Source organism: Choloepus didactylus, chromosome 15 (assembly GCF_015220235.1).
Source record: "Choloepus didactylus isolate mChoDid1 chromosome 15, mChoDid1.pri, whole genome shotgun sequence".
NCBI lineage: Eukaryota > Metazoa > Chordata > Mammalia > Pilosa > Megalonychidae > Choloepus > Choloepus didactylus.
This window is the reverse complement of record NC_051321.1, coordinates 35,610,916-35,636,786: the sequence shown is the minus strand read 5'-3', so window position 1 is coordinate 35,636,786 and position 25,871 is coordinate 35,610,916. Positions and strand designations below refer to the sequence as shown.

The 25,871-nt window shown below is 38.3% G+C and overlaps 1 protein-coding gene across 7 annotated transcripts in view; it reads left to right on the top strand.

The window, feature by feature from the left end:
• R3HCC1L (R3H domain and coiled-coil containing 1 like) overlaps positions 1–25,871 on the top strand; it is a 177,873-nt gene that overhangs the window by 3,701 nt on the left and 148,301 nt on the right. Inside the window, exon 1 of one of the 7 annotated variants that reach the window (XM_037805266.1) lies at positions 1,916–1,947. The exons of the other annotated variants lie outside the window; for them this stretch is intronic. The gene's annotated coding sequence lies outside the window, so the exon portion shown is untranslated. Of the gene's footprint in view, positions 1–1,915; positions 1,948–25,871 lie in introns of those variants that run through there. 7 annotated transcript variants of the gene reach the window in all.

Genomic DNA, 25,871 nt, shown 5'->3' with positions numbered 1-25,871 from the left:
CTACATTTCTTCCACAAGGCAGGAGGGAGAGGCAAAGAAGGTAGAGAGGCAAAAGAAAGAGGAAAAAAAAATGACAGCTAGGAAGCAGCAAAAGGAAAAATAACCTTAAATCACAGTAGAATAAAGAATCAGACAATACCACCAGTGTCAAGTGTCTAACATGCCTCCCCTGTCCCCCCCTCTTATCTGCATTTACCTTGGTATATCACCTTTGTTACATTAAAGGAAGCATAATACAATGATTCTATTAGAAACAGTCTCTAGTTTATGCTGATTGCATCCCTCCCCCAATGCCTCCCCATTTTTAACACCTTGCAAGGTTGACATTAGCTTGTTCTCCCTCGTAAAAGAACATATTTGTACATTTTATCACAATTGTTGAATACTCTAGATTTCACCAAGTTACACAGTCCCAGTCTTTATCTTTCCTCCTTTCTTGTGGTGTCTCACATGCTCCCCACCTTCCTCTCTCAACCGTATTCATAGTTACCTTTGTTCAGTGTTCTTACATTGTTGTGCTACCATCTCCCAAAACTGTGTTCCAAACCATACACTCCTGTCTTCTATCACTCTGTAGTGCTCCCTTTAGTATTTCCTGTAGGGCAGGTGTCTTGTTCACAAAGTCTCCCATTGTCTGTTTGTCAGAAAATATTTTGAGCTCTCCATCATATTTGAAGGACAGCTTTGCTGGATATAGGATTCTTGGTTGGCGGTTTTTCTCTTTCAGTATCTTAAATATACCACACCACTTCCTTCTTGCCTCCACGGTTTCTGCTGAGAGATCCGCACATAGTCTTATGAAGCTTCCTTTGTATGTAATGGATCGCTTTTCTCTTGCTGCTTTCAGGATTCTCTCTTTGTCTTTGACATTTGATAATCTGATTATTAAGTTTCTTGGCATAGGCCTATTCATATCTCTTCTGTTTGGAGTACTCTGCGCTTCTTGGATCTGTATTTTATGTCTTTCATAAGAGATGGGAAATTTTCATTAATTATTTCCTCTATTATTGCTTCTGCCCCCTTTCCCTTCTCTTCTCCTCCTGGGACACCAATGATACGTACATTATTGTACTTTGTTTCATCCTTGAGTTCCCGGAGACATTGCTCATATTTTTTCATTCTTTTCTCCATCTGCTCCTTTGCGTGTAGGCTTTCAGGTGTTTTGTTCTCCAGTTCCTGAGTGTTTTCTTCTGCCTCTTGAGATCTGCTGTTGTATGTTTCCATTGTGTCTTTCATCTCTTGTTTTGTGCCTTTCATTTCCATAGATTCTACTAGTTGTTTTTTTGAACTTTTGAGTTCTGCCGTATGCATGCTCAGTGCTTCCTTTACAGCCTCTATCTCTTTTGCAATATCTTCTCTAAACTTTTTGAATTGATTTAGCATTAGTTGTTTAAATTCTTGTATCTCAGTTGAAGTGTACGTTTGTTCCTTTGACTGGGCCATAACTTTGTTTTTCTTAGTGTAGATTGTAATTTTGTGTTGTCTAGGCATGGTTTCCTTGGTTATCCAAATCAGGTTTTCCCAGACTAGAACAGGCTCAGGTTCCAGAGGGAAGAAATATTCAGTATCTGGTTTCCCTGAGGGTGTGTCTTAGAAAATTGCTCCACCCTGTGATGCCTCAGGTCACTGTGCTTTTCTGCCCAGCAGGTGATGCTTGTTAGCCTATAATTCTTGACTGGTGTGAGGAGGTATGGCCGTGTTCCCCCAGGCTCTGTGGTCTGGTTCTGAATGGAAAGGGCCCCACCCATTTCCTCCTAGAGAAGACAGACCCCCCAGGTGGAGGTCATTAGCATTTCAGTGGTCTCGCTCTCTGCTTGTGCTGTCTCCACCCTTCCCAGAGTCACAGCCCTGGAAACTGAAAATGACTGGGGCTTTCTCCACTGAGCCGAAAAAGAAACAGATAGTCCCCTTCAGACCCAGTCCAAGGCAACCCTCCAGCTCTCCCAGGTCAGTCGTCACCCAAAGCCTCTGTCTGTTTTTTGGGAATGCGTACCTGTAGTGAGCAGTTCACACTCGCTGCTTAAAACCCCAGTTGAAGCTCAGCTGAGCTATATTCGCTTGCTGAGAGAGAGCTTCTCTCTGGCACCACAAGGTTTTGCAGCTCGGGCTATGGGGGAGGGGTCTCGCGACTTGGATCCGCAGGTTTTCCTTACAGATTTTATGCTGTGTTCTCGGGCATTCCTCCCAATTCAGGTTGGTGTATGATGAGTGGATGGTCTCATTTGTCCCCCCGCAGTTATTCTGGATTATTTACTAGTTGTTTCTGTTTTTTTGTAGTTGTTCCAGGGGGACTACTTAGCTTCCACTCCTCTTTATGCCACCATCTTGCCCGAGTCCTCCCTTCAGTTTTTTTTTTTTTTTTTTTTTTTTAATTTATTTTTTTAATCATCATTTTATTGAGATATATTCACATACCACGCAGTCATACAAAACAAATTGTACTTTCGATTGTTTACAGTACCATTACATAGTTGTGCATTCATCACCTAAATCAATCCCTGACACCTTCATTAGCATACACACAAAAATAACAAGAATAATAATTAGAGTGAAAAAGAGCAATTGAAGTAAAAAAGAACACTGGCTACCTTTGTCTGTTTGTTTCCTTCCCCTATTTTTCTACACATCCATCCATAAAGTAGACAAAGTGGAGTGTGGTCCTTACGGCTTTCCCAATCCCATTGTCACCCCTCATAAGCTACATTTTTATACAACTGTCTTCGAGATTCATGGGTTCTGGGTTGTAGTTTGATAGTTTCAGGTATCCACCACCAGCTACCCCAATTCTTTAGAACCTAAAAAGGGTTGTCTAAAGTGTGCATAAGAGTGCCCACCAGAGTGATCTCTCAGCTCGTTTTGGAATCTCTGCCACTGAAGCTTATTTCATTTCCTTTCACATCCCCCTTTTGGTCAAGAAGATGTTCTCCGTCCCACGATGCCGGGTCTGCATTCCTCCCCTGGAGTCATATTCCACGTTGCCAGGGAAATTCACTCCCCTGGGTGTCTGATCCCACGTAGGGGGGAGGGCAGTGATTTCACCTTTCAAGTTGGCTTAGCCAGAGAGAGAGGGCCACATCTGAGCAACAAAGAGGCATTCAGGAGGAGACTCTTAGGCACAAATATAGGGAGGCCTAGCCTCTCCTTTGTAGCAACCGTCTTCCCAAGGGTAAAACTTATGGTAGAGGGCTCAGCCCATCAAACCACCAGTCCTCTATGTCTGTGGTCATGTTAGCAACCATGGAGGTCGGGTAGGCGAATACCCCTGCATTCTCCACAGGCTCCTCAAGGGGGCACTACATCTTTTTTTTTTTCCTTGTTTTTCTATTTTTTTTTTTTTTTAACTTTCCCTTCTTTTTTAAATCAACTGTATGAAAAAAAAGTTAAAAAGAGAACAAACATACAATAAAAGAACATTTCAAAGAGACCATAACAAGGGAGTAAGAAAAAGACAACTAACCTAAGATAACTGCTTAACTTCCAACATGTTCCTACTTTACCCCAAGAAAGTTACATAATATAGCAACATTTCTGTGAACTTGTTCCTACTATATCCATCAGAAATTCACAGACCATAGTCATTCCTGGGCATCCCCAGAACGTTAAATAGCTTATCTGTTCTTCTTGGATTATTGTTCCCCCTTCCTTAATTGCTCTCTACTGCTAGTTCCCCTACATTCTACATTATAAACCATTTGGTTTACATTTTTCAAAGTTCACATTAGTGGTAGCATATAATATTTCTCTTTTTGTGCCTGGCTTATTTCGCTCAGCATTATGTCTTCAAGGTTCATCCATGTTGTCATATGTTTCACCAGATCGTTCCTTCTTACTGCCGCGTAGTATTCCATCGTGTGTATATACCACATTTTATTTATCCACTCATCTGTTGAAGGACATTTGGGTTGTTTCCATCTCTTGGCAATTGTGAATAATGCTGCTATGAGCATTGGCGTGCAGATATCTGTTCGTGTCACTGCTTTCCGATCTTCCGGGTATATACCGAGAAGTGCAATCGCTGGATCGAATGGTAGTTCTATATCTAGTTTTCTAAGGAACTACCAGACTGACTTCCAGAGTGGCTGAACCATTATACAGTCCCACCAACAATGAATAAGAGTTCCAATTTCTCCACATCCCCTCCAGCATTTGTAGTTTCCTGTTTGTTTAATGGCAGCCATTCTAACCGGTGTTAGATGGTATCTCATTGTGGTCTTAATTTGCATCTCTCTAATAGCTAGTGAAGCTGAACATTTTTTCATGTGTTTCTTGGCCATTTGTATTTCCTCTTCAGAGAACTGTCTTTTCATATCTTTTGCCCATTTTATAATTGGGCTGTCTGTACTATTGTCATTGAGTTGTAGGATTTCTTTGTATATGCAAGATATCAGTCTTTTGTCAGATACATGGTTTCCAAAAAATTTTTCCCATTGAGTTGGCTGCCTCTTTACCTTTTTGAGAAATTCCTTTGAGGTGCAGAAACTTCTAAGCTTGAGGAGTTCCCATTTATCTATTTTCTCTTTTGTTGCTTGTGCTTTGGGTGTAAAGTCTAGGAAGTGGCCGCCTAATACAAGGTCTTGAAGATGTTTTCCTACATTATCTTCTAGGAGTTTTATGGTACTTTCTTTTATATTGAGATCTTTGGTCCATTTTGAGTTAATTTTTGTGTAGGGGGTGAGGTAGGGGTCCTCTTTCATTCTTTTGGATATGGATATCCAACTCTCCCAGCCCCATTTGTTGAAAAGACCATTATGGCTCAGTTCAGTGACTTTGGGGGCCTTATCAAAGATCAGTCGGCCATAGATCTGAGGGTCTATCTCTGAATTCTCAGTTCGATTCCATTGATCTATATGTCTATCTTTGTGCCAGTACCATGCTGTTTTGGCAACTGTGGCTTTATAATAAGCTTCAAAGTCAGGGAGTGTAAGTCCTCCCACTTCGTTTTTCTTTTTTAGAGTGTCTTTAGCAATTTGAGGCATCTTCCCTTTCCAAATAAATGTGATAACTAGCTTTTCCAAGTCTGCAAAGTAGGTTGTTGGAATTTTGATTGGGATTGCATTGAATCTGTAGATGAGTTTGGGTAGAATTGACATCTTAATGACATTTAGCCTTCCTATCCATGAACATGGAATATTTTTCCATCTTTTAAGGTCCCCTTCTATTTCTTTTAGTAGAGTTATGTAGTTTTCTTTGTATAGGTCTTTTACATCTTTGGTTAAGTTGATTCCTAGGTACTTGATTTTTTTAGTTGCTATTGAAAATGGTATCTTTTTCTTGAGTGTCTCTTCAGTTTGTTCATTTCTAGCATATAGAAACATTACTGACTTATGTGCATTAATCTTGTACCCCGCTACTTTGCTAAATTTGTTTATTAGCTCTAGTAGCTGTATCGTCGATTTCTCAGGGTTTTCTAGATATAAGATCATATCATCTGCAAACAATGACAGTTTTACTTCTTCTTTTCCAATTTGGATGCCTTTTATTTCTTTGTCTTGCCGGATTGCCCTGGCTAGCACTTCCAGCACAATGTTGAATAACATGGTGACAGCGGGCATCCTTGTCTTGTTCCTGATCTTAGAGGGAAGGCTTTCAGTCTCTCACCATTGAGTACTATGCTGGCTGTGGGTTTTTCATATATGCTCTTTATCATGTTGAGGAAGTTTCCTTCAATTCCTACCTTTTGAAGTGTTTTTATCAAAAAGGGATGTTGGATTTTGTCAAATGCTTTTTCAGCATCTATTGAGATGGTCAATTGATTTTTCCCTTTCGAGTTTTTAATGTGTTGTAATACATTGATTGTTTTTCTTATGTTGAACCATCCTTGCATGCCTGGAATGAACCCCACTTGGTCATGGTGTATGATTTTTTTAATGTGTCTTTGGATTCGATTTGCAAGTATTTTGTTGAGGATTTTTGCATCTATATTCATTAGGGAGATTGGCCGGTAGTTTTCCTTTTTTGTAGCATCTTTGCCTGGTTTTGGTATTAGATTGATGTTAGCTTCATAAAATGAGTTAGGTAGTGTTCCATTTTTTTCAATGTTTTGAAAGAGTTTGAGTAAGATTGGTGTCAGTTCTTTCTGGAAAGTTTGGTAGAATTCCCCTGTGAAGCCATCTGGCCCTGGGCATTTATTTGTGGGAAGATTTTTGATGACTGATTGGATCTCTTTGCTTGTGATGGGTTGGTTGAGGGCCTCTGTTTCTTCTCTGGTCAGTCTAGGTTGTTCATATGTTTCCAGGAAATTGTCCATTTCTTCTACATTGTTCAGTTTGTTGCCATACAGTTGTTCATAATATCCTCTTATAATTTTTTTAATTTCTTCAGGATCTGCAGTTATGTCACCTTTTTCATTCATTATTTTGTTTATATGGGTCTTCTCTCTTTTTGATTTTGTCAGTCTAGCTAGGGGCTTGTCAATCTTGTTGATCTTCTCAAAGAACCAACTTTTGGTGATATTTATCCTCTCTATTGTTTTTTTGTTCTCTATGTCATTTATTTCTGCTTTAATCCTTGTTATTTCTTTTCTTGTACTTGGTTTAGGATTGGTTTGCTGTTCATTTTCTAGCTTCTTCAGTTGATCCATTAGTTCTTTGATTTTGGCTCTTTCTTCCTTTTTAATATATGCGTTTAGTGCTATAAATTTCCCCCTTAGCACTGCTTTTGCTGCATCCCATAGGTTTTGGTATGTTGTGTTCTCATTTTCATTCGTCTCTATATATTTAGCAATTTCTCTTGCTATTTCTTCTTTAACCCACTGATTGTTTAGGAGTGTGTTGTTTAACCTCCAGGTATTTGTGAATTTTCTAAGTCTCTGATGGTTATTGACTTCTAATTGTATTCCATTGTGGTCAGAGAATGTGCTTTGAATAATTTCAATCTTTTTAAATTTATTGAGGCTTGTTTTATGTCCCAGCATATGATCTATTCTGGAGAAAGTTCCATGAGCACTAGAAAAGTATGTGTATCCTGGTGATTTGGGATGTAATGTCCTGTAGATGTCTGTTAAATCTAATTCATTTATCAGATTGTTTAGGTTTTCAATTTCCTTATTGGTCTTCTGTCTGGTTGATCTATCTATAGGAGAGAGTGATGTGTTGAAGTCTCCCACAATTATTGTGGAAACATCAATTGCTTCCTTTAGTTTTGCCAGTGTTTCTCTCATGTATTTTGTGGCACCTTGATTGGGTGCATAGACATTTACGATTGTTATTTCTTCTTGCTGAATTGCCCCTTTTATTAGTATGTAGTGGCCTTCTTTGTCTCTCAAAACATCCCTGCATTTGAAGTCTATTTTATCTGAGATTAATATTGCTACACCTGCTTTCTTTTGGCTGTAGCTTGCATGAAATATTTTTTTCCATCCTTTCACTTTCAGTTTCTTTGTGTCCCTGTGTCTAAGATGAGTCTCTTGTATGCAACATATTGATGGTTCATTTTTTTTGATCCATTCTGCGAATCTATATCTTTTAATTGGGGAGTTTAATCCATTTACATTCAACGTTAAAACCGTGAAGGCATTTCTTGAATCGGCCATCTTATCCTTTGGTTTATGTTTGCCATATTTTTCCCTCTCTCTATTAATATCCTTTATTGTACCCATACCGAATCTCTTTAGTACTGAACCTTTCTCCAAGTCTCTCTGTCCTGTCTTTGTTTCTCTGTCTGTAGGGCTCCCTTGAGTATCTCCAGTAGGGCAGGTCTCTTGTTAGCAAATTCTCTCAGCATTTCTTTGTCTGTGAAAAATTTAAGCTCTCCCTCAAATTTGAAGGAGAGCTTTGCTGGATAAAGTATTCTTGGCTGGAAATTCCTCTCACTCAGAATTTTAAATATATCGTGCCACTGCCTTCTTGCCTCCATGGTGGCTGCTGAGTAGTCACTACTTAGTCTTATGCTGTTTCCTTTGTATGTGGTGAATTGCTTTTCTCTTGCTGCTTTCAGAACTTGCTCCTTCTCTTCTATGTTTGACAGTGTGATCAGTATATGTCTCGGAGTGGGTTTTTTTGGATTTATTCTATTTGGAGTTCGCTGAGCATTTATGATTTGTGTATTTATGTTGTTTAGAAGATTTGGGAAGTTTTCCCCAACAATTTCTTTGAATACTCTTCCTAGACCTTTACCCTTTTCTTCCCCTTCTGGGACACCAATGAGTCTTATATTTGGACGTTTCATATTATCTATCATATCCCTGAGGTCCATTTCGATTTTTTTCAATTTTTTTTCCCCATTCTTTCTTTTATGCTTTCATTTTCCATTCTGTCATCTTCCAGGTCACTGATTTGTTGTTCAACTTCCTCTAGTCTTGTACTATGAGTGTCCAGAATCTTTTTAATTTGGTCAACAGTTTCTTTAATTTCCATAAGATCATCCATTTTTTTATTTAGTCTTGCAATGTCTTCTTTATGCTCTTCTAGAGTCTTCTTGATTTCCTTTATATCCCGTACTATGGTCTCATTGTTCATCTTTAGTTCTTTGAGTAGCTGCTCTAGGTGCTGTGTCTCTTCTGGTCTTTTGATTTGGGTGCTTGGGCTTGGGTTATCCATATCGTCTGGTTTTTTCATATGCTTTATAATTTTCTGTTGTTTTTGGCCTCTTGGCATTTGCTGAACTTGATAGGGTTCTTTTAGGGTTTATAGACGTATTGAAGTCCTTATCTCTAATTTATCAGATCTACAGCTTCGTGGAGTACACTTTCTCTAACTAACCAGCAGGTGGCGTCCACGAGCCACCTGTTCTCCACAAGCCAGTTCTCCCCTGCTTAGCCTTTTTGGTGAGTGGGGGAGTGAGTCTTGTGGGGCCCAATTGGTGTACCAAGCTTGCGTGTGTAGTTGGTGTTGCCTGCCCTGTATGTGGGGCGTGTTTCTGGGCAGTCGGGGAGGGGGGTGGCCCTAACAATCAAATCTCCCTGATGATTCTAGAGTTTTAAAGCTGCTGCAATAGTCTAATCCTTCAGTTCAGTCCTGCCACAGTTTGTCTCTGCCACTTACCCACAAGTCCTTGGTATTGGCGTATGGCTCCTGAGACTTGCAAGTGGGCCCCTCTTCCAGGCTGTGCACCCCGGGTCCTCTGTTGAGGGATGACTATACTATGTCACAGGTGAGTGCCGTCCCCCCAGGGCAGTTCTGGGCTGCTGGGCTGTGTAGGGAGGCTCCCAGTCTGCTCAAATGATGGCTGAATGGGGCTTTGTTAATTCACACTGCTCCACCTTCCCAGCTCTGGGACAATCAGCTGAGGTTGCAGGGAAGGCTAATGTCCACGCCCAGTTTTGTGGTGTGTGCCTGTTATTTGAAGCACTTCCGTCACACTGGGTTGTCTGGGGCAGCTCTGGGCTATGGGGCTGGCGATGGGCAGGAGTGTTTCCTGTCCACCAGGATGGTGGCTGTGAGTGGACACCCCCCTTTTCTTGGGAAGTTGTGGTGTTTAGTGAATTTCTCGGCCACTGGATTATTGCCTTTTGTCTCAGAGCTCTCTTAGTTCTGCTCTTGACTTGACGTGCCCAAATTGCAATTCTTTGAAGCTTTCTGTATTGGGCTTAGATTTCGCTGATCTCAGCAGTTCGACATTTTCATGAGTGTTGTATGAAGTATGCCCAAAGACAGATTGCTCTGTGGTGTCCAGTCCATGCAGTTCCTGGCTTTCTACCTACTTTCCTGGAGGAGTAACCAAAACTTGCAGTTCACCAGTCTGCCATCTTGCCCCGCCTCTCTCCCTTCAGTTTTATACACTTTGTTTCTTGACTGTTTTTTTGTTTGTTTGTTTGTTTTGTTTTTGTTTTTGTTTTTTTTTTACTTAGATGAAAATTTTGGAAGGTAGACTCATTCTTAGCTCTAACACTTAAGTGTATGGAGTTTTGATGTTCAGTTGGTAAGGACGGTGCTGAATAATTCTGGATAATAACATTTTCTTGACAGTCCTGTATCACTAGGCATGCTTTGGAGAGGCTGAGTTGTATTGTGGAAATATCCTAAGCTTTGGAGTCACACAGACTGGGGTTTGAATCCAAGCTCTGCTACTTACTAATTTTGTGACTTTGGTTCATACAATCATTCTAAATCGATTTTCTCATCATCTTTAAAACAAAGATAAGAATACTAACCTGCATGGTTGAAGAGGTTAGAGATTATTTGCACTAGGCACATGGTAGCAAGGCGTAGTAAAAGACAGGTATTTTTATTGCTGTTTTTAATTTTTATGATGGTATTTTTCTGATAGTCATAGATTTACATCTGTATTCCCCCAGTGCTTCAGGTGATAAGGGTTTCTTTGCTAGCCAAGGTTAAGGTTGTTGACTGTGACCATGGGCTCCTGAAAAACAACCAAACTCATTGGCCAACAGAGTTTGAATCTGTGACCCTATCCTCATTAGCTCCATGAGTTAACTGTTGACAGAGTACCTGACCAGAATGAAGGAAAATACTGGTGTATTTTTGATTCGGCATTCATAAGACATTACAGAAGTAAATGAACTTGTGCCGCAGATTAAAGTATAGATTTTTAATTATAAATTTAAATATAAACGTCAGTAGCCCTGACACTGTGTATAAAACTTTTGACCTATAAGTTGATCTTTGACAACCACTGTCCTGAATGGTAAATTAGATATCTGTGAATTGTTTTTGTTGCATACTTTCCACTTGTAGGAGAAGTGAGAAGAAATGGAACTATGCTGTTTATGTCTTGAAAGAGAGAACCCCACTTCTGCTATGTCACCCACTAAGAAATGTGCTCTTAGCTAGTGGGAAAGCATTTAGAGTTTGTTATTAATGAACTCAGCAGGATGAATGAAGCCTGGGTAACTTCTAAGAGCTTACTGAATTACAGAGAAATTCCAGTTGTCAGAGCATTAGGGAGAAGAGAAGGTATAGGGTGTTGCTCAGAAGCGGTAAGTCTGCATTTGTAGACTTTTCTTTCAATAAAACATAGGCTGGTTGTTCCCAGTTCTTTTTTTTATCCATTTTTCACTGTTTTGTATTGCCTTCTGCTATAAAGTCTTCCATTATTCAAATTCACCCTTCAGTTGTATTAATAATTTTTGTCCCTCCTGTGTCTTTCTTTTTTTTAATGCCAAACATGGCTGGTTTGGGACTAGGGATAAAAACAGAGAAGTGGAGAAGCACTGTTGGAGAAAGCAGGTTCTGGTGTCTAGTATTGTGAGGTTTCCAAATAACACAGGTTAACCTGTGAACATGATGGTATGGATTTCTAGACTAGGCAGTGGCTGACAGTTCATCAGCATTTAACTAGGTGCAGGGGCAAAAATGTGGGCAATAGGTGTGTAGCACTCCTTAATATGAGATTTGCTTCTTAGGAAAGAATCTGAATGTGGATAGTATTAATCTTGGCTTGAAGTTGAGCCTTTTCAAGTTCTTTCCTATGAAATTCCAGAAGAGTATCAAAGAAAGAAGAGGAAGCATTTGGATTTAAATCCCAACCTCTCAAATTTATACTAGTATTCCTGTTTGATTTTTAAAAAAATCATCTGTAAAGTAGGAAAATAATACCAACCCTGTTTGTTTATATAGATTAGAAGGAAAAGTTAACAAGGAGGTCTTGAGAATGTGGAGGGTAACTGTAGGGGAGAGAGAAACTGAAAGAGTCTGAGAGAGGGGCACAAAAACACAAATATACAGTGTCAGGAGACACACAGTAGGCAGAGAATGAGGATCAGTTAAGAACAGAAAGAGGAACAATGTCAGAGATAGAGGGAAAGTTAGAAACACAGAGACAGAGAGGCAGTCAAAACTAGAAAGAAGGATAATCAGAGATGTAGAGAGGAGAGACTTAGGGTGGACTTAGAAATGAGAGATAGAAGCAGAGAGAGAGAAAGTGAGAGAATGAGTGAGGGAACAACCAGGGGGCATGACCAAGAGATGGAGAACTTAGTCACTTAGTTTGTCTGTTATTTGAGGAGACCTTGCAGTATTAATAATTAGCTAGAAAAGGGAAGAAAAGCAGATATTAATAGTAAATCCAGTAACGTGTTTAACTGTTTTAATCACACTAACATTTTCCTCTTAAATACCAAATTTATTTTGCCTATTCAGCTTGCAGGTACCAGGCTAGGTTATATGTTACAGACCTGTTAAACTATTTACTTGACCCTTTCATAATGTATTTTAAACACATTTTTTAAAAACTATATAAAACAATTTTTTCCTTAAAAAATCTAATATATGCTTAATGTAGAAAACTTGGGAGATATACAAAATTAAAAGAACAACAAAAACCACTTATAATCCCACAATCTAAAGACAAGGCCCACATTTTTATGTTTTTTTTTTCCCCAGGTTTTTATTTCTAAGCATATAAAAGGGCACGTGTACTCTCTTAAATGTAAGGGATTGAAAAGCTCTTTTTAAGTCCCAGATGATACTATAAATTAACGATTTATGGTGGAGTTAACTTTATATTCCTATTTTGGCACTCATGTAATTTCATAAACTAACTGTCTATATGCAAGTTTTTAATTCCTTTCTCCCTAGGTTGTAAAATTCCTGACTACAGACTGTGTTATTCATCCTTGTGTCTTCAGGATCTAGCAAAGTGTCTTACGTATGTATTTGAGATGAGTTGTTGTCCCCTAGGTAGAAACTGCCTTATTTAAACAAGTCAACCCAGTTATACATTGGAAGATGGGACCTTCCTTAAAGCTGAAAAAAGCTTGATTTTAGCATGTGTGAGTGTGTTTAATTTGGAGCTACTGAACTAGGAATGCTCTTCTGGTTAGCTTTTGCTGCATAGCAATTCAGTCCAGAATTTAGTGCTGTAAAATAACGGTTTTGTTATGTTTATTGATTCTGTGGGAATTCAGACAGGGCACTGTGGAGATGGCTTGTCTGAGCCTTTAACTGGAAGACTCAGAAATCAGTGGTGACTTGATGACTGGGAGTGAGAGTCTGGGGCCTTCTTCACTCACACATCTGGTGTTTGATGTTGGCTGTTCCCCAGGACATCTATATGCGGTCTCTCCATATAGACTAATTTGTGTTTCTTCACAGCATGGTGGTGGCTGTGTTCCAAGTGCAAGCATCCCAAGAGAACAAGGTGGAAGCTGTATTGCTTTCTGTGACCTGGCCTTAGAAGTCATCTATTGTCACAGTCTTGCTAGGTTTGGGGGGGAAGGGAAGTAGCGGTTACATGGAACCCACTTAGAATAACACAAGCCTCAGAGTCACATTGTAAGGAAAGCATGGGGAAGGGGAATAGGTGCCAACTTGGGAAAATACAATCTGCTACAAGCACTGAACTGAAAACAGTTAAGTTAAAAAATGAGTTAAAAAATTATATATCACTTTTTAAGTGCCACTTAATAGGTATTCTATTGGATTAAGGTTTTTTTTCCACTAACAGTATTTTAAAATTTAGTTTAAAAACTTGTAACTAAATTTGTAAAACCTTTTAAACTCAAGCTATTTTAAATTATTTTTCTTGACTTTCAAGCTCTGGATAAGATCATGTTATTATGTCTTTTTTTAACCCAGTTTGCAAGTTGGTCCATTTCTATACCTGGTCCTTGGCATCACCCCTTTTTAAAATTCAACAGCCTTATTTTGTAATATATGTTCAGTGTAGAAAATTTGGAAAATTAGGAAAGACTCCAATAAAATATACGCTTAATTTCACCTTACAGATGTAACCAGTTTCAGGTCCATAATTCCTGATCCCTGGTTCCTGAATTTTGAAAATTCTGAAGATGGGAAGTTTTTAATAAGTTTGTGACATACTCAATTGGCATCAAAATCCAATCTGAACTGATGTAAGGCTATTTGTAGTCTTTGTTTATCCTATTAGTATAACTATTCATACTTTTATCCACGGTAATATTAATGTATTTAATTACACAGCATTGCCTCACACCTTGGGATGTTTTGTAGCATATGGAGTATGTATCATACTAATCTTTCTAAAATCTGAAAATTTCAGAATTCTGAAGCTTGTCTGGCCTGAAGAGTTTTGGATAAAAGATTTTGGACTTGAATTTAAAACCTACTGCTAGGTAAAGATAAGAGTTATTGCCCTATTTTGGAGGTTGGTAAACTTTTGTCATCACATGACTCTTCCCAGAACTTTTGTGTTTCCATTTCTTATTTCCATTTGGGAAGAAGGTGCAGAAGCAAAGGAAATAGTTTTAGTTTGTTTATATGATCAGTAATTCTCTGCTCCCATTCCAAAAAATTGTTTCAAACTCCGGTGACCATCTCTCTTATTACATTCAGAATTTCCAGTGACATTTTCGGCATCTAGACTCTTATAGTATGAAAACCAATGATTTATTAAGTACTGGAGTTGACAGACCCCAAGAGCCATGTAGCTCCTGGTTTTTGCCACCCATGTAGTCAGTATGACCTTGCTATTTACTTTTTCATAACATTTCTTTCTTTTTTTTAAAAATATCCGTTGAATAAATGAATGAACAAACATGGGTACCTTGAGCTGTCATTTTCTTTAAATCATATTTTTTATTGCACAAAACATTTTTTTTTTTGTACTGTATTTTTCTTGTTTTGTTTCCTTGGGTAGCCTGAAACTTTTCATTGCCTCTGACATATTGGCAAGGAATTATACTTCAAAAACTAGAACAATATCTTGTCTACCCATTTATTAACTTACAGTTTGCCTTCTCAGTGGATAGAAAACCTTGAGTTCAAGGTTGAAGAACTTATCTTTGACTTCATAATATCATGTAGTTTTTATTTTTAAATTATTACTTATTGCAATTGTCATAAATTCAATACATGCTCATTATAGAGGATTTGGAAAATGCAGCCATATTTTCACCACTTGGAAGTAACTGTTAACATTTTAGCTTTATTTCTCTGCATGTATATTAATATACACACCTGCAGACACATAGTTAAATTGAAATCTCTTGCTATTGCTTTTTTTTTTTTTTAATGTGTTTATTAGCAGTGTCTAACATGGTGTTTGGAATGTAGCATGAATTAAATTCTGGGCAGTGATCTTTAAATTTGTATTCATTTTTAAATAAATTGGATCAGAGACTGGGGTTCAAATTCTGACTTTACCAGTTATAGGATATCTTTGGGCCTCCATTGTGTCCGCTGTCAAGTGAACTTTCAAAGGTATGCCATACAATCTTAGAAAATATCTTCTTAGAAAATTCCTCATTTACACAAGGAGTCCTAGATTCCTTGATCTTTGAGATTCTTTTATCTACTACTGGATCATCTCTGTTGAGGAATGCAAAATATAGCAATATCTGTGTGAGGTTATTTAGGAATGGCTTTGTGAAAAGGGGAATTTTGAAGGAAGTGATAGAAGAACAAATTGACTACAGAGGACAAAAGAAAATTGCAGACAGAATGGTGAAAAGTTGGGAGCAAAATATGAGTACAGTTAGACAAAAAGAATGTTAACATTACTGCACAAATGGAAGGTGTGATTTTTACTGATGATGAGTAATAGGAGGGGAGATTTGCTAAGTTTATAGTGAGGAAGAGCTGATGGGAGGCTTCAAGTCTAGGCTCAAAAACTTAGCTTTCCTCCAATTGGTGATAGTACTTCTGTTGGGAGTCATGATGAAAACTGTTTGTGAAAGATGTCCTGGCAGCTTCTGATGTGGGATAACCTCAAGTAGGGAGTAGCTGGTGAGTTTCAGTACACCAGTCGTGGGGTAATGTGGAAGTAGAAAACATATGGAGGAAGAACAATATGATACGAAGTTAGAAGAACTGGAAGAGTCAGAATACCTCCGAGTTTGAACCTGACATATCAAGTGTGTTGTGGTCATTGATAGTGACGTTGGGAAAGGACCTCAAATCTAGGGAGAACAATAATGAGTTAGGTATTAGATAATATAAGTGGTAGTTTAAAAAATATGGTGCTTTAAAAATAACTTGTTAATCCAAATCCAAGCTATCCCTTTTAAAGTAATCTGTCTGAGAGGCCACGCCTTTATTATAGCAAATAAATATTCTTTGGAATTTCTATTTTGAAACTGCCTTTAGAACAGTTGAACCATAAAGACCAGAATCATTACTTGATGGTCAAATCCTTTGTCCCAAAAGGAGTATTATCTTGCTTGATCACCTATCTTCTTTACCATACTTGTTTGTAAGTGATATTTGGAAGTTTTGAAAATTAATCTGCAAAGGCATAAAATTTATTACCATGGAGAATATTTAAATGAATATCCTGGTTGCTGAGGATATTAAAAAAGTCTTAAGCTGTGATAGCATCTTTGGAATAAGTGCTGGTGTACACTGGTTAGGAGGGTGAGTTCTGGAGTATCTAGATTTGAATTCTCTCTTAGGATTATCAGTCTTTCATAAGAAATAAAATTTGTGTATATATAAAATATAAAATTAAAAAGTAATTTTCTTCTCATTTAATATTAATGTTGGCCAAAATACTTCATATGGCAATAGTGTGTAGTCAGATTGATAGTTAATAAGCCTCTTGTTTTAAGCCTGAAATTTTACCCAGTCTTATATCCACTGTTCAATTTGGTTGTTTTTTGGCCAGTGTTTTTAATATCTTAGACCTTTTATATATCTAATCTCTCTCTCTGCTGTTAATTGTACTTCATTAAATAGATAAATGAGCAAATTCAATTTAAATGTGCTATTTGCACTGTGTCCTGGGCTTTAGTGAATTTGTGCATAAGATCAAGCCTACAATTTTCCTCGTATTACAGGTACTGAATTCTTTCTGTCCACTCAGTTGGTTATTTGCATGTTTGTTTTTTATTTTTAAAACTTTCATATTTTACATATTTATGCTCTTCCAGTGTTAGAAATATGAAGATGTTCCAAAAAAAAAAAAAGGCAAACTTTTTCCATAGGATGTTTTTCCCACTTTCAATTGAAAATTTTATTTATACATTTTTTTTTTTTTTTTTTTTTTAATCATCATTTTATTGAGATATATTCACATACCACGCAGTCATACAAAACAAATTGTACTTTCGATTGTTTACAGTACCATTACATAGTTGTACATTCATCACCTAAATCAATCCCTGACACCTTCATTAGCACACACACAAAAATAACAAGAATAATAATTAGAGTGAAAAAGAGCAATTGAAGTAAAAAAGAACACTAGGTACCTTTGTCTGTTTGTTTGCTTCCCCTACTTTTCTACACATCCATCCATAAACTAGACAAAGTGGAGTTTGGTCCTTATGGCATTCCCAATCCCACTGTCACCCCTCATAAGCTACATTTTTATACAACTGTCTTCGAGATTCATGGGTTCTGGGTTGTAGTTTAATAGTTTCAGGTATCCACCACCAGCTACCCCAATTCTTTAGAACCTAAAAAAGGTTGTCTAAAGTGTGCGTAAGAGTGCCCACCAGAGTGATCTCTCGGCTCGTTTTGGAATCTCTCTGCCACTGAAGCTTATTTCATTTCCTTTCACATCCCCCTTTTGGTCAAGAAGATGTTCTCCATCCCACGATGCCGGGTCTACATTCCTCCCCGGGAGTCATATTCCACGTTGCCAGGGAGATTCACTTCCCTGGGTGTCTGATCCCACGTAGGGGGGAGGGCAGTGATTTCACCTTTCAAGTTGGCTTAGCCAGAGAGAGAGGGCCACATCTGAGCAACAAAGAGGCATTCAGGAGGAGACTCTTAGGCACAAATACAGGGAGGCCTAGCCTCTCCTTTGCAGCAACCTTCTTCCCAAGGGTAAAACTTATGGTAGAGGGCTCAACCCATCAAACCACCAGTCCCCTATGTCTGTGGTCATGTTAGCAACCATGGAGGTGGGGTAGGCGAATACCCCTGCATTCTCCACAGGCTCCTCAAGGGGGCACAAAATATTTTTTTTTTTTTTTTTTTTCCTTGTTTGTCTTTTTTCTTTCTTTTTTTTTTTTTTTTAACTTTCCCTTCTTTTTTGAAATCAACTGTATGAAAAAAAAAGTTAAAAAGAAAACAAACATACAATAAAAGAACATTTCAAAGAGACCATAGCAAGGGAGTAAGAAAAAGACAACTAACCTAAGATAACTGCTTAACTTCCAACATGTTCCTACTTTACCCCAAGAAAGTTACATACTATAGCAACATTTCAGTGAACTTGTTCCTACTACATCCATCAGAAACCAACAGACCACAGTCATTTCTGGGCATCCCCAGAACGTTAAATAGCTTATCTGTTCTTCTTGGACTATTGTTCCCCCTTCCTTAATTGCTCTCCACTGCTAGTTCCCCTACATTCTACATTATAAACCATTTGTTTTACATTTTTCAAAGTTCACATTAGTGGTAGCATATAATATTTCTCTTTTTGTGCCTGGCTTATTTCGCTCAGTATTATGTCTTCAAGGTTCATCCATGTTGTCATATGTTTCACCAGATCGTTCCTTCTTACTGCCGCGTAGTATTCCATCGTGTGTATATACCACATTTTATTTATCCACTCATCTGTTGATGGACATTTGGGTTGTTTCCATCTCTTGGCAATTGTGAATAATGCTGCTATGAACATTGGCGTGCAGATATCTGTTCGTGTCACTGCTTTCCGATCTTCCGGGTATATCCCGAGAAGTGCAATCGCTGGATCGAATGGTAGCTCTATCTCTAGTTTTCTAAGGAACTGCCAGACTGACTTCCAGAGTGGCTGAACCATTATACAGTCCCACCAACAATGAATAAGAGTTCCAATTTCTCCACATCCCCTCCAGCATTTGTAGTTTCCTGTTTGTTTAATGGCAGCCATTCTAACCGGTGTTAGATGGTATCTCATTGTGGTCTTAATTTGCATCTCTCTAATAGCTAGTGAAGCTGAACATTTTTTCATGTGTTTCTTGGCCATTTGTATTTCCTCTTCAGAGAACTGTCTTTTCATATCTTTTGCCCATTTTATAATTGGGCTGTCTGTACTATTGTCATTGAGTTGTAGGATTTCCTTGTATATGCAAGATATCAGTCTTTTGTCAGATACATGGTTTCCAAAAATTTTTTCCCATTGAGTTGGCTGCCTCTTTACCTTTTTGAGAAATTCCTTTGAGGTGCAGAAACTTCTAAGCTTGAGGAGTTCCCATTTATCTATTTTCTCTTTTGTTGCTTGTGCTTTGGGTGTAAAGTCTAGGAAGTGGCCTCCTAATACAAGGTCTTGAAGATGTTTTCCTACATTATCTTCTAGGAGTTTAATGGTACTTTCTTTTATATTGAGATCTTTGGTCCATTTTGAGTTAATTTTTGTGTAGGGGGTGAGGTAGGGGTCCTCTTTCATTCTTTTGGATATGGATATCCAACTCTCCCAGCCCCATTTGTTGAAAAGACCATTATGGCTCAGTTCGGTGACTTTGGGGGCCTTATCAAAGATCAGTCGGCCATAGATCTGAGGGTCTATCTCTGAATTCTCAATTCGATTCCATTGATCTATATGTCTATCTTTGTGCCAGTACCATGCTGTTTTGGCAACTGTGGCTTTATAATAAGCTTCAAAGTCAGGGAGTGTAAGTCCTCCCACTTCGTTTTTCTTTTTTAAAGTGTCTTTAGCAATTCGAGGCATCTTCCCTTTCCAAATAAATTTGATAACTAGCTTTTCCAAGTCTGCAAAGTAGGTTGTTGGAATTTTGATTGGGATTGCATTGAATCTGTAGATGAGTTTGGGTAGAATTGACATCTTAATGACATTTAGCCTTCCTATCCATGAACATGGAATATTTTTCCATCTTTTAAGGTCCCCTTCTATTTCTTTTAGTAGAGTTATGTAGTTTTCTTTGTATAGGTCTTTTACATCTTTGGTTAAGTTTATTCCTAGGTACTTGATTTTTTTAGTTGCTATTGAAAATGGTATCTTTTTCTTGAGTGTCTCTTCAGTTTGTTCATTTCTAGCATATAGAAACATTACTGACTTATGTGCATTAATCTTGTATCCCGCTACTTTGCTAAATTTGTTTATTAGCTCTAGTAGGTGTATCGTTGATTTCTCAGGGTTTTCTAGATATAAGATCATATCATCTGCAAACAATGACAGTTTTACTTCTTCTTTTCCAATTTGGATGCCTTTTATTTCTTTGTCTTGCCGGATTGCCCTGGCTAGCACTTCCAGCACAATGTTGAATAACAGTGGTGACAGTGGGCATCCTTGTCTTGTTCCTGATCTTAGAGGGAAGGCTTTCAGTCTCTCGCCATTGAGTACTATGCTGGCTGTGGGTTTTTCATATATGCTCTTTATCATGTTGAGGAAGTTTCCTTCAATTCCTACCTTTTGAAGTGTTTTTATCAAAAACGGATGTTGGATTTTGTCAAATGCTTTTTCAGCATCTATTGAGATGATCAATTGATTTTTCCCTTTCGAGTTTTTAATGTGTTGTAATACATTGATTGTTTTTCTTATGTTGAACCATCCTTGCATGCCTGGAATGAACCCCACTTGGTCATGGTGTATGATTTTTTTGATGTGTCTTTGGATTCGATTTGCAAGTATTTTGTTGAGGATTTTTGCATCTATATTCATTAGGGAGATTGGCCGGTAGTTTTCCTTTTTTGTAGCATCTTTGCCTGGTTTTGGTATTAGATTGATGTTAGCTTCATAAAATGAGTTAGGTAGTGTTCCATTTTTTTCAATGTTTTGAAAGAGTTTGAGTAAGATTGGTGTCAGTTCTTTCTGGAAAGTTTGGTAGAATTCCCCTGTGAAGCCATCTGGCCCTGGGCATTTATTTGTGGGAAGATTTTTGATGACTGATTGGATCTCTTTGCTTGTGATGGGTTGGTTGAGGTCTTCTATTTCTTCTCTGGTCAGTCTAGGTTGTTCATATGTTTCCAGGAAATTGTCCATTTCTTCTACATTATCCAGTTTGTTGCCATACAGTTGTTCATAATATCCTCTTATAATTTTTTTAATTTCTTCAGGATCTGCAGTTATGTCACCTTTTTCATTCATTATTTTGTTTATATGGGTCTTCTCTCTTTTTGATTTTGTCAGTCTAGCTAGGGGCTTGTCAATCTTGTTGATCTTCTCAAAGAACCAACTTTTGGTGATATTTATCCTTTCTATTGTTTTTTTGTTCTCTATGTCATTTATTTCTGCTTTAATCCTTGTTATTTCTTTTCTTGTACTTGGTTTAGGATTGGTTTGCTGTTCATTTTCTAGCTTCTTCAGTTGATCCATTAGTTCTTTGATTTTGGCTCTTTCTTCCTTTTTAATATATGCGTTTAGTGCTATAAATTTCCCCCTTAGCACTGCTTTTGCTGCATCCCATAGGTTTTGGTATGTTGTGTTCTCATTTTCATTCGTCTCTATATATTTAGCAATTTCTCTTGCTATTTCTACTTTAACCCACTGATTGTTTAGGAGTGTGTTGTTTAACCTCCAGGTATTTGTGAATTTTCTAAGTCTCTGATGGTTATTGACTTCTAATTGTATTCCATTGTGGTCAGAGAATGTGCTTTGAATAATTTCAATCTTTTTAAATTTATTGAGGCTTGTTTTATGTCCCAGCATATGATCTATTCTGGAGAAAGTTCCGTGAGCACTAGAAAAGTATGTGTATCCTGGTGATTTGGGATGTAATGTCCTGTAGATGTCTGTTAAATCTAATTCATTTATCAGATTGTTTAGGTTTTCAATTTCCTTATTGGTCTTCTGTCTGGTTGATCTATCTATAGGAGAGAGTGATGTGTTGAAGTCTCCCACAATTATTGTGGAAACATCAATTGCTTCCTTTAGTTTTGCCAATGTTTCTCTCATGTATTTTGTGGCACCTTGATTGGGTGCATAGACATTTACGATTGTTATTTCTTCTTGCTGAATTGCCCCTTTTATTAGTATGTAGTGGCCTTCTTTGTCTCTCAAAACATCCCTGCATTTGAAGTCTATTTTATCTGAGATTAATATTGCTACACCTGCTTTCTTTTGGCTGTAGCTTGCATGAAATATTTTTTTCCATCCTTTCACTTTCAGTTTCTTTGTGTCCCTGTGTCTAAGATGAGTCTCTTGTATGCAACATATTGATGGTTCATTTTTTTTGATCCATTCTGCGAATCTATATCTTTTAATTGGGGAGTTTAATCCATTTACATTCAATGTTAAAACCGTGAAGGCATTTCTTGAATCGGCCATCTTATCCTTTGGATTATGTTTGCCATATTTTTCCCTCTCTCTATTAATATCCTTTATTGTACCCATACCGAATCTCTTTAGTACTGAACCTTTCTCCAAGTCTCTCTGTCCTGTCTTTGTTTCTCTGTCTGTAGGGCTCCCTTTAGTATCTCCAGTAGGGCAGGTCTCTTGTTAGCAAATTCTCTCAGCATTTCTTTGTCTGTGAAAAATTTAAGCTCTCCCTCAAATTTGAAGGAGAGCTTTGCTGGATAGAGTATTCTTGGCTGGAAATTCCTCTCACTCAGAATTTTAAATATATCGTGCCACTGCCTTCTCGCCTCCATGGTGGCTGCTGAGTAGTCACTACTTAGTCTTATGCTGTTTCCTTTGTATGTGGTGAATTGCTTTTCTCTTGCTGCTTTCAGAACTTGCTCCTTCTCTTCTATGTTTGACAGTGTGATCAGTATATGTCTCGGAGTGGGTTTTTTTTGGATTTATTCTATTTGGAGTTCGCTGAGCATTTATGATTTGTGTATTTATGTTGTTTAGAAGATTTGGGAAGTTTTCCCCAACAATTTCTTTGAATACTCTTCCTAGACCTTTACCCTTTTCTTCTCCTTCTGGGACACCAATGAGTCTTATATTCGGACGTTTCATATTATCTATCATATCCCTGAGGTCCATTTCGAGTTTTTCAATTTTTTTCCCCATTCTTTCTTTTATGCTTTCATTTTCCATTCTGTCATCTTCCAGGTCACTGATTCGTTGTTCAACTTCCTCTAGTCTTGTACTATGAGTGTCCAGAATCGTTTTAATTTGGTCAACATTTTCTTTAATTTCCATAAGATCATCCATTTTTTTATTTAGTCTTGCAATGTCTTCTTTATGCTCTTCTAGGGTCTTCTTGATTTCCTTCATATCCCGTACTAGGGTCTCATTGTTCATCTTTAGTTCTTTGAGTAGCTGCTCTAGGTGTGTCTCTTCTGGTCTTTTGATTTGGGTGCTTGGGCTTGGGTTATCCATATCGTCTGGTTTTTTCATATGCTTTATAATTTTCTGTTGTTTTTGGCCTCGTGGCATTTGCTGACCTTGATAGGGTTCTTTTAGGGTTTGTAGACCAGTTGAAGTCCTTATCTCTAATTTATCAGATCTACAGCTTCGTGGAGTACACTTTCTCTAACTAACCAGCAGGTGGCGTCCACGAGCCACCTGTTCTCCACAAGCCAGATCTCCCCTGCTTAGCCTTTTTGGTGAGTGGGGGAGTGAGTCTTGTGGGGCCCAATTGGTGTCCCAAGCTTGCGTGTGTAGTTGGTGTTGCCTGCCCTGTATGTGGGGCGTGTTTCTGGGCAGTCGGGGAGGGGGGGTGGCCCTAACAATCAAATCTCCCTGATGATCCTAGAGTTTTAAAGCTACTGCAATAGTCTAATCCTTCAGTTCAGTCCTGCCACAGTTTGTCTCTGCCACTGACCCACAAGTCTTTGGTATTGGCGTATGGCTCCTGAGACTTGCAAGTGGGCCCCTCTTCCAGGCTGTGCACCCCGGGTCCTCTGTTGAGGGATGACTGTGCTATGTCACAGGTGAGTGCCGTCCCCCCAGGGCAGTTCTGGGCTGCTGGGCTGTGTTGGGAGGCTCCCAGTCTGCTCAAATGATGGCTGAATGGGGCTCTGTTAATTCACACTGCTCCCCCTTCCCAGCTCTGGGACATTCAGCTGAGGTTGCAGGGAAGGCTAATGTCCACGCCCAGTTTTGTGGTGTGTGCCTGTTATTTGAAGCACTTCCGTCACACTGGGTTGTCTGGGACAGCTCTGGGCTATGGGGCTGGCGATGGGCAGGAGTGTTTCCTGTCCACCAGGATGGTGGCTGTGAGCGGACACCCCCCTTTTCTTGGGAAGTTGTGTTGTTTAGTGAATTTTCTCAGCCACTGGATTATTGCCTTTTGTCTCAGAGCTCTCTTAGTTCTGCTCTTGACTTGACGTGCCCAAATTTCAATTCTTTGAAGCTTTCTGTATTGAGCTTCTTAGAGTAATTGTTTTAGAAAAAGCAAAAAGGATTTAAAAAAAAAAAAAACAAACAAACAAAAAAAAACAAAAAAAAACGGCCCTCCTCAGAGATCTAATGGGTTATTGAAATGCTAATAGACAAAGCAACCAGGGCCATTAAGGAAAGGTGCCCTGGGCAGAGAGATCAGCCTTGCTTCGGGATTTGCATATGCGCCTCAAGGCCTGATCTCCGCCCTTCCCCTTTCTGTGTTCACCAGAACTCCAAAAATCCTCTGCTTTTACTTTGGAGCTTCTCGTGTTGTTTTCCTTCTATGCCCGTCTCCTCTCTGCTGGGCTGGCTGCTCTCAGAGTCTCTGGTGTCTGGCCTCAGTCTATCTATGGTTGGAGTTTGAATCAGTAGAATGAGTTTCCGATGAGAGCAGCCACTGCAATTCTCCCTTCTCCTTCCTGGAGCTGACAGCCCCTCCTCCCCCGGGACTGAGCCTGGCAGGGAGGGGCGCGGGTCCCCTGGCCGCAAAAACTTACAGATTTCGCTGATCTCAGCAGTTCCACGTTTTCATGAGTGTTGTATGAAGTATGCCCAAAGACAGATTGCTCTGTGGTGTCCAGTCCACGCAGTTCCTGGCTTTTTACCTACTTTCCTGGAGGAGTAACTAAAACATACAGCTCACCAGTCTGCCATCTTGCCCCGCCTGTCTATTTATACATTTTTGAATGATTAACAGTATATATTTTTTTTAATTCAGTTTTATTGAAATATATTCACAAACCATACAGTCATCCATGGTATACAATCAGCTGTTCACAGTATGATCATATAGTTATGCGTTCATCACCACAATCTATTTCTGAACATTTTCCTTACATCAGAAAGAATCAGAATAAGAATAAAAAATAAAAGTGAAAAGAGAATACCCAAACCATCCCCCCATCCCACCCTATTTGTCATTTAGTTTTTACTCCCGTTTTTCTACTGATTTTTTTTCAATTTTTTAACTTTGTTTATCAAAAAATTAAAAACAAACAGGCAAACAACAACCAAAAAAACCCCACAACATTTCAAACGAAGCAATGGATTAAGGAAAACAAGTAACCTAAAATAACTACTTTGCTTCCAATATGTTCCTACCATACCCCAAGAAAATTAATAAACCATGTCCAAACAGAGGAGTAAGAAAAACAAATAATCTAAAATAACTACATTGCTTCCAACATGTTCCTACCATACCCCAAGAAAATTAACAGCCCCTAAGGAAACAAAGGAATAAGAGAAAAAACAAACCTAAAATAACTCTATTGCTTCCAACATGATCTTACTATATCCAAGAAAGTTTACAAACCATAATCATTCCTGAGCATTCCCATAACATTGAGATTACCCTCCATAGTTTATCTGTTCTTATTAGATTATCATTCCCCCTCCACTAATTGGTATCTCTAGGTCCCCTACATTCTACAGTATAAAACATGATTAACAGTATATTTAAGATTAAAAGGTCACACGTTGCTGTTTGGTTTTTGTTTCTGTGAAGTAATTTTCTAAATGATTTTTTAATACTTATCAGCATGTATATAGTTTAAAATAGATAAGGTTTAAAAGGTGAAATAGTAGAGAAAGGATTTATAACAAGATATAGAGAGTAATTCTTGTCCCATCCCTCCCCATTCTTTCCAGTCCCTTCCTAAAGATAACAACTTTCAACTCCTTAAGCTGTTTCTTCTGGCAAATACATATCTCCATATTTCTAAATGATAGGTGTGTAATACTATCTTTGAATTCACCATATTCATTATATTAGTTTCTATTATGGTTAATAACTTTTTATTGTCCTTAAACCACCATCTCCATTGCTACTTCTC